Raw genomic sequence first — 7,428 nt, 5'->3', positions numbered from 1 at the left:
CTCACAGGCCGAACAAGGAGAGCGCTGATCAGAAATGCAGCCAAGAGGCCCATGGTGACTCTGGACGAGCTGCAGAGATCTACAGCTCAGGTGGGGGAATCTGTCCATAGGACAACTATTAGTCGTGCACTGCACAAAGTTGGCCTTTATGGAAGAGTGGCAAGAAGAAAGCCATTGTTAACAGAAAACCATAAGAAATCCAGTTTGCAGTTTGCCACAAGCCATGTGGGGGACACAGCAAACATGTGGAAGAAGGTGCTCTGGTCAGATGAGACCAAAATGGAACTTTTTGGCCAAAATGCAAAACGCTATGTGTGGCGGAAAACTAACCCTGCACATCACTCTGAACACACCATCCCCACTGTCAAATATGGTGGTGGCAGCATCATGCTCTGGGGGTGCTTCTCTTCAGCAGGGACAGGGACGCTGGTCAGAGTTGATGGGAAGATGGATGGAGCCAAATACAGGGCAATCTTGGAAGAAAACCTCTTGGAGTCTGCAAAAGACTTAAGACTGGGGCGGAGCTTCACCTTCCAGAAGGACAACGACCCTAAACATAAAGCCAGGGCAACAATGGAATGGTTTAAAACAAAACATATCCATGTGTTAGAATGGCCCAGTCAAAGTCCAGATCTAAATCCAATCGAGAATCTGTGGCAAGATCTGAAAACTGCCACAGTCCTTAGATCAGTTCTTAGATGTCGCTGTCCATCTAATCTGACTGAGCTGGAGCTGTTTTGCAAAGAAGAATGGGCAAGGATTTCAGTCTGTAGATGTGCAAAGCTGGTAGAGACATACCCTAAAAGACTGGCAGCTGTAACTGCAGCAAAAGGTGGTTCTACAAAGTATTGACTCAGGGGGCTGAATAATTACGCACACCCCACTTTGCAGTTATTTATTTGTAAAAAATGTTTGGAATCATGTATGATTTTCGTTCCACTTCTCACATGTACACCACTGTGTATTGGTCTTTCACGTGGAATTCCAATAAAATTGATTCATGTTTGTGGCTGTAATGTGACAAAATGTGGAAAAGTTCAAGGGGGCCGAATACTTTTGCAAGCCACTGTATATATATAAATGGGAGATGCCCCCAAGGGTGGTGTAGAATGACCGAGCTAAGATCCTGTGGGACTTCCAGATACAGACGGACAAAATGGTGGTGGCTAACCAACCGGACATAGTGGTGGTAGACAAACAGAAGAAGACGGCTGTAGTGATCGATGTAGCGGTTCCGAATGACAGCAACATCAGAAAGAAGGAACACGAGAAGCTGGAGAAATACCAAGGGCTCAGAGAAGAGCTCGACGGGATGTGGAGGGTGAAGGTAACGGTGGTCCCCGTGGTAATCGGAGCACTAGGTGCGGTGACTCCCAAGCTAGGCGAGTGGCTCCAGCAGATCCCGGGAACAACATCGGAGATCTCTGTCCAGAAGAGCGCAGTCCTGGGAACAGCTAAGATACTGCGCAGGACCCTCAAGCTCCCAGGCCTCTGGCAGAGGACCCGAGCTTGAAGGATAAACCGCCCGCAGGGGCGAGATGGGTGCTTTATATATATATATATATATATATATATATATATATATATATATATATATATATATATATATATATATATATATATATATATATATATGTGTGTGTGTGTGTGTGTGTGTGTGTGCAGACTTGTGTTTTTTCTTTACGTGTAAATGTGTGTATGCGATTACACATAAATCAATATTGAGCTGATAGTTATCAAACAGATTAAATAAGTTCACTCTTCATATCCTACTCCTTTTCAAACATGTAAAGTGAGCAGCATAGTGATGTGGGAGACAACATTGTGTGCTTTTTCCTTAGTTTACCAGTCTACACATTTTTGTGGCTTATTTTTATTGTTATTGTTATTTTCCATATTATTTATTGTGTGAAATCAATCAATCAGTTAACATCCACTCGCCATTCAGTGAAGGGATATACATTTTCCCATAGCAACCTTTGGTTTCCAGGGGTGTCACTAACTGATCTCTACACCTGCATGACTGTGGCTGTAGCATTAAATTCATAGACAGCCAGGAACCTCCAGCAACTGCTTGCCAACCAGTTGGGAAATACTAATTTAAACTTAGTGACCAGCAGTTGCTGACTGGTCTCTCGTTCTGTGTGACCGGGGCTTAAAGGACTCGATGCTCATGGAAAGCTTTAGAGACCCTGATGGCTAATTTTGTCACCAATGTAAAGAGCAATGCTGTCTGCTTCCTCTAAGCTGTCATATTATATGTAACACACCGGAGGTAGTAACAGATGCAGCATCGAGGTGTGATGGTTAGCATGGTTGCCTTATGCAAAGTCATGGGTTTGAATCAATGTGCTGTTTGCAGCTTCTCTGCCTGTCTGTGTGGATTCCCTCCCACTGTGAGTGTGAATGGTTGTCTACCTCTCTTTGTTAGCCGTGTCTCAGACTGAGAACCTGTCCAGGGTGTGTTTGGCAGCTTGGATAAGCTCCAGCCCCCCGTGACCCTGAATTAGACAAGTGGGAGAAAATGGATGGAAAGGATGGATTGTAGGATCAAACTTCTCATCTTATAGTGAGAGATAAATGTGAGGTTCTTTCGAGGAAAGTTTACCGTCTCCCGGTTAGTTGTTGATGCTATATACATAAGACATGGTGGATGAAATTAAATATTTGGCTGATGGTAAGGAAAGTTTGATTTATGATGCTAATTCACATATTAATTGCTTTACCCTTTACTTTTAGTTAATTGCTCTCTATTTATAGTAAGTCAGATTAGTTAGACATTTAACAGTAACTCTAATAAAAAGAAAATAGACACTGACTTATGTAATAACAATAAAGTGTTATCTTCAATTAGTTTGAATAATAAAATACAACAGATCATTGCAGCGTCCATGTTGGCTCCACATTCTGAATTGGTACCATGAGAGGATCAGATGAATGTGATATTACTTCCTGTAGTTTCTCCTACCATTCCTTTTAAGATCCTTTTAAATCACGAGAACAGAGAATTACATGAAACCACTCTTACTCTCAATCGCTCGCCCCTACACAATGTTTCCTAATGTACTCCCTGAGCTGCTGCTGGTACGCTTTCTTTGCTCTTGCACTCATTTTTATCTCTATTTGCTTATTATTTACTGTTTAAAAAGAAATCAATGCACTGTGGAGGCTTGGGGTAGAGAATGATGTGAAATACACTGGAAAATTGCAGAGCTGATCATTATCTGTAGCGGGGCTTTGTATCTGGCAGTTTATGTGCTTTTAATTTGGTCTGTCTCTGAAGCATGGAGCTGACCGGTCTGCAGCTCGTAGGCGGACGTAATGAAACAGATGCTTGGCAGATGTCAAGGTTAAAACACGTGCGAAGGAATTCGTTTTTGGTCTAACAGGCTGTTGAAAGCGTGCCCTACCAGTAGCCCCTGGAAGTGTTTGTTATTTGGTGTCTGTTTCTTTCCGTGCACACACACAAGAAACCTTTTGACTTTCTATGTATGCATTTGGAATCAAAGCTTTCAATTTTTCCTTGGGTATTAAGGTTGGATAAGAACAGAAAATCCTCGGTCTCCAAGGCACGGTGACAAAGTATGCAGAATCATGAACTGAGATGATTCTTGCTGTACTCTTGAGCTTAGATTGAAGGCAGCTGCCAGCCACAAAGAAGATCATTTTTAAGATGGTGCCTTTTTGAAACTTATAAAAGACCAGCACTCATCTTTCCGTGGGACACACGTGGGAGAGAAGCACCTACAGGGAATGAAGAAAAAGGTAGATTTCTCGACTGAAACTGACAGCGCTGTGCGTAAAGCATGTGGATTTATTCCAGAAAAGTTGTACTTTCCCCGCTGCATTATTGAAACTTTCCACACTTAACACATACTTCGAAGCAAAACTGATATTTGTCAATTTTTTAAAAAAAAGACTGGGACTCATTAAAAAGGGACTCAGTAATGCTGTTTAATCACACGGAAGCCATCTGATGTTTCTGGCATAAACTCTCTTCGGGAGGATTCTGTGAGTGATGTTTTGAGATTTATGGCGGTCGTGCAGACAGAGAGGAGGCCTCAGCTAGTTTTTCATCTTTGACAGTAACAACTTCTCAGCAGAACAGACCTCCCATTAGTGCAGGGACTACTATTACCTCTCAGCTATTCTCACATGCACAAACTGGTCTTCTGAGCTCATTGGGAGAGGAGAGTCAGCTCTGCAGCCTTGTGTTTCTGTTTCCCCCTTAGGTCTTAATCTAGGTTGCGATTGTTGATTTGCTTCTTGACACTGACGAGAAAGCCCTCTAGAAATTAACAAGGCCGTGTCTTTGTGAGTGTTAGTGCAAAATCCACCTTATATTTACTGAACATGTGAAATTGTTTTACTTTTTAGTATTTGATATTCAGCTGCAGAATCAATAAGAGGGAGACATGAGAAGCCATTGAAATCTGTGCATGCAATAAATATGCCCACATTTGACTCTCATTTCTTATCCTCAGCTAACCCTGCTCTGCTACCAGTTGTAGCTGATGATTAATTAATAATATGTTCTCACTAATGCCCTCCAATCATGCCCTGTATCATCTGCCCTGCAGGGAGGAAGATTCAGTCTCACTCTGTCCAACCTCTCTTACTGTGCTGCAGCACCAGGTCACCGTCAGGTCATTCCAGCAGAACCTGTTCAATAATTCAAGCCTTGGACTGGAGAACTGGGACCCACATGTCACACACAATGAGGGAGCATATGACACTAACCTCCAGCCGGGCGCACAAATTATCATCGGCTGCTGACGGGTAATGAACCTAAATGACCTGACATGAGTAGGGAGAGAAAAATTACGTCTGGGACTGGAGAGCCTGCTCAGAAGGTTTACACTGGTACCTCTATGTAAGTTTGATGCTTTGCTTATTTGCTTTTATACTGTTAGAAAAGAAGGTTCACATACAAACATGGGCACTGCTTTTATGTTTTATGCATGTGACTCTGCCACAACAGCGATGCTCCTAACCATAACTCAGAAAGCAGTTTAGTTGTAAGGTTGGAGAGGCCGTTAGCTGGTGTTGTGTTTTTCCTATTGCAGATTCCAGCAGGAAAAGAAGAATATAATGGATAAAAACAATACATTCATATATATATTAGTCAGCTGCAGGGGTAAATATTCAGGCCTTAGGAAAATATGCAATGACGGAGCTTAAAATGTGTAGTTTAAGAAAAAGAAAGTAGCGGCCTCTGAGCCTCAAGAACAAAGAACTGCAGTTCCTGGACTGGCCACTTGAGGCTGCGTACAAGTAAGATAAACCCCATTATATTCTCAATTTAAAGCAGAAATAAATGCAATTACATACAGCAACAAAAACAAGTCTCTATAGCTTTATAATCCATTTAGCACAACTGCAAATAGGAGATAAAATTGTACATAAAATTGTATATAATTTACCATTTTAAATTACATTCAGGCTTAAAGTTATGAGTAAGGGGCATGATCACATCCAGTGATAGGTGGGTGTTTTTGTCTTGTTAGGATTCAGCTGTACAGTGGTCCCTCATTTATCGCGGGAGTTACGTTCTAAAAATAAGCATAGCATAGCAATAAGCATAAGCAAAAACAGTAAGCTTTATTTTTTTTACAATTATTATAGATGTTTTAAGGCTATAAAACCCCTCACTGCACACTTTATACACTTTTCTCACACAGGCATGAACATTTTCACACTTTTCTCTCTTGTTTAAACACTCTCAAAGTTCAAACCTTCCTAGAAAAATAAGTTCAGTATTATTCTATTCTATTTTATTCTATTGTATATAGTATTTTATTTTATTTTATTGTATTTTATTGCATTCCAGTGTTTTCTAATTTCTGCTACATAACTTTGCACTTTGGCTGTAACAAAACAAATTTCCCACCTGTGGGACTAATAAAGGTCATCTTATCTTATCTTATCTTATCTTATCTTATCTTATTAGAATGAAACCAAAGGCACGTGCCCACAGGTGCCCACAGGTGCCTTTGATGGTGCAAAATGTTTCACTGACAGTTTTATGTTTGCTGGAGAGAAAACTTACAAACATACAGTGCAGCACTTCAGAGTCACACCACTAGCGATCGAAGATTTATGTAAATTTGACAACTTGAACGCATTCTGTACTGTACAGGAGACACGGCATGAGATTGATTGACAGTGGTATACAGCCAATCAGGATGCAGAACAGAATGCGCTGTTAACAAAAAAACAACAAAAAAAAAAACCATGCGAAATTGCACAAAAAAATAATCTGCAAAGAAACAGCGAGGCCGCGAAAGGTGATCCGCATTATAGCGAGGGACGACTGTACTAAAAGACATTGCAGTCTGCTAAAATTGACCTCCTGACTTGTAGATGACTGCTCTAAATCCTGATTCACAGCTCCAACCTGTTGTACAAATATGGCTGCTTCTAGTTTCAGATAGAAACAGTGATCGCCAAACTTAAAACAGTAGTCCACTGAGGCATGGAGAACTCCACAGAGCAACAACTATTTTCTATTTACAATAGATTGTTGCATGGTTGATTAAAAAAAGAAGTAGAACAAATATTATTGTTTGCATTCTTTTATGGCATTACATTTTGTGATTCTTCTTCAGTAGCCTTCATCATTTTGAAACCACATCACAACAAATGCTAAGAAAGATCGTTGTGACTCCTTCCCTTATAAATGTGCTGTAAAGGGAATTACTAATCATGTTCTGAAACAAATGAATCAATGCAGTTTGGGCTTCTCTCACTGAAAAGCAACGATCTCCAACAATATCCAGAAAAAAAAATCTGTACATTTTTGTTTTATCCCAACAGAAGAACATTTACACAAGTTATATTACTCCCTATTGGAAAGTCTAGTAAGATATGTGCATGTGCATGTTATTAAATCCCCCTCCCTGGCCACCTCCTCCAGCTCATCTGTGAGAACACCGAAGTGTTCCTAAGCCAGCCGACAGATGTAATAACTCCAGCATGTCCTGGTTCTGCCCTGGGGCCTCAACCAGGTGGGACATGCACAAAACACCTCATCTAGGAGGCGTCTAGGACACATCCTTCTTAGATTTCTTAATCACCTCAGCTGGTTCCTTTCAATTGGGAGGAGCAGCTCTACACAGAGCACCTCACCCTGTCTTTAAGGCTGAGCCCAGCCACCCTTCGGTGAAAGCTAATTTGTGCCGCTTGGGATCTCATTCTTTTGCACTCTACCCAGTTTAAAACTTTAGTAGAAAACTAAAGAAAACAACTTACCTCACTTGCCTCACTTGCCTGGGGGAGAAATTTGATAAGTAAATTTCTTTTTGCCGTTTTATTAATGAATGTTAATATTGTTAGCACATTTGCATGCAAATCTTGTAAAAATGAAACTTGAAACTTCGTAGTTAAGAGTAAAGGCCTGGTAAATAGCAAATTGCTTTACTAAATAAG

This window comes from Pelmatolapia mariae, linkage group LG18 (genome assembly GCF_036321145.2).
Source record: "Pelmatolapia mariae isolate MD_Pm_ZW linkage group LG18, Pm_UMD_F_2, whole genome shotgun sequence".
NCBI classification, from domain to species: Eukaryota; Metazoa; Chordata; class Actinopteri; order Cichliformes; family Cichlidae; genus Pelmatolapia; species Pelmatolapia mariae.
Note: the sequence above shows the minus strand (reverse complement) of the source record.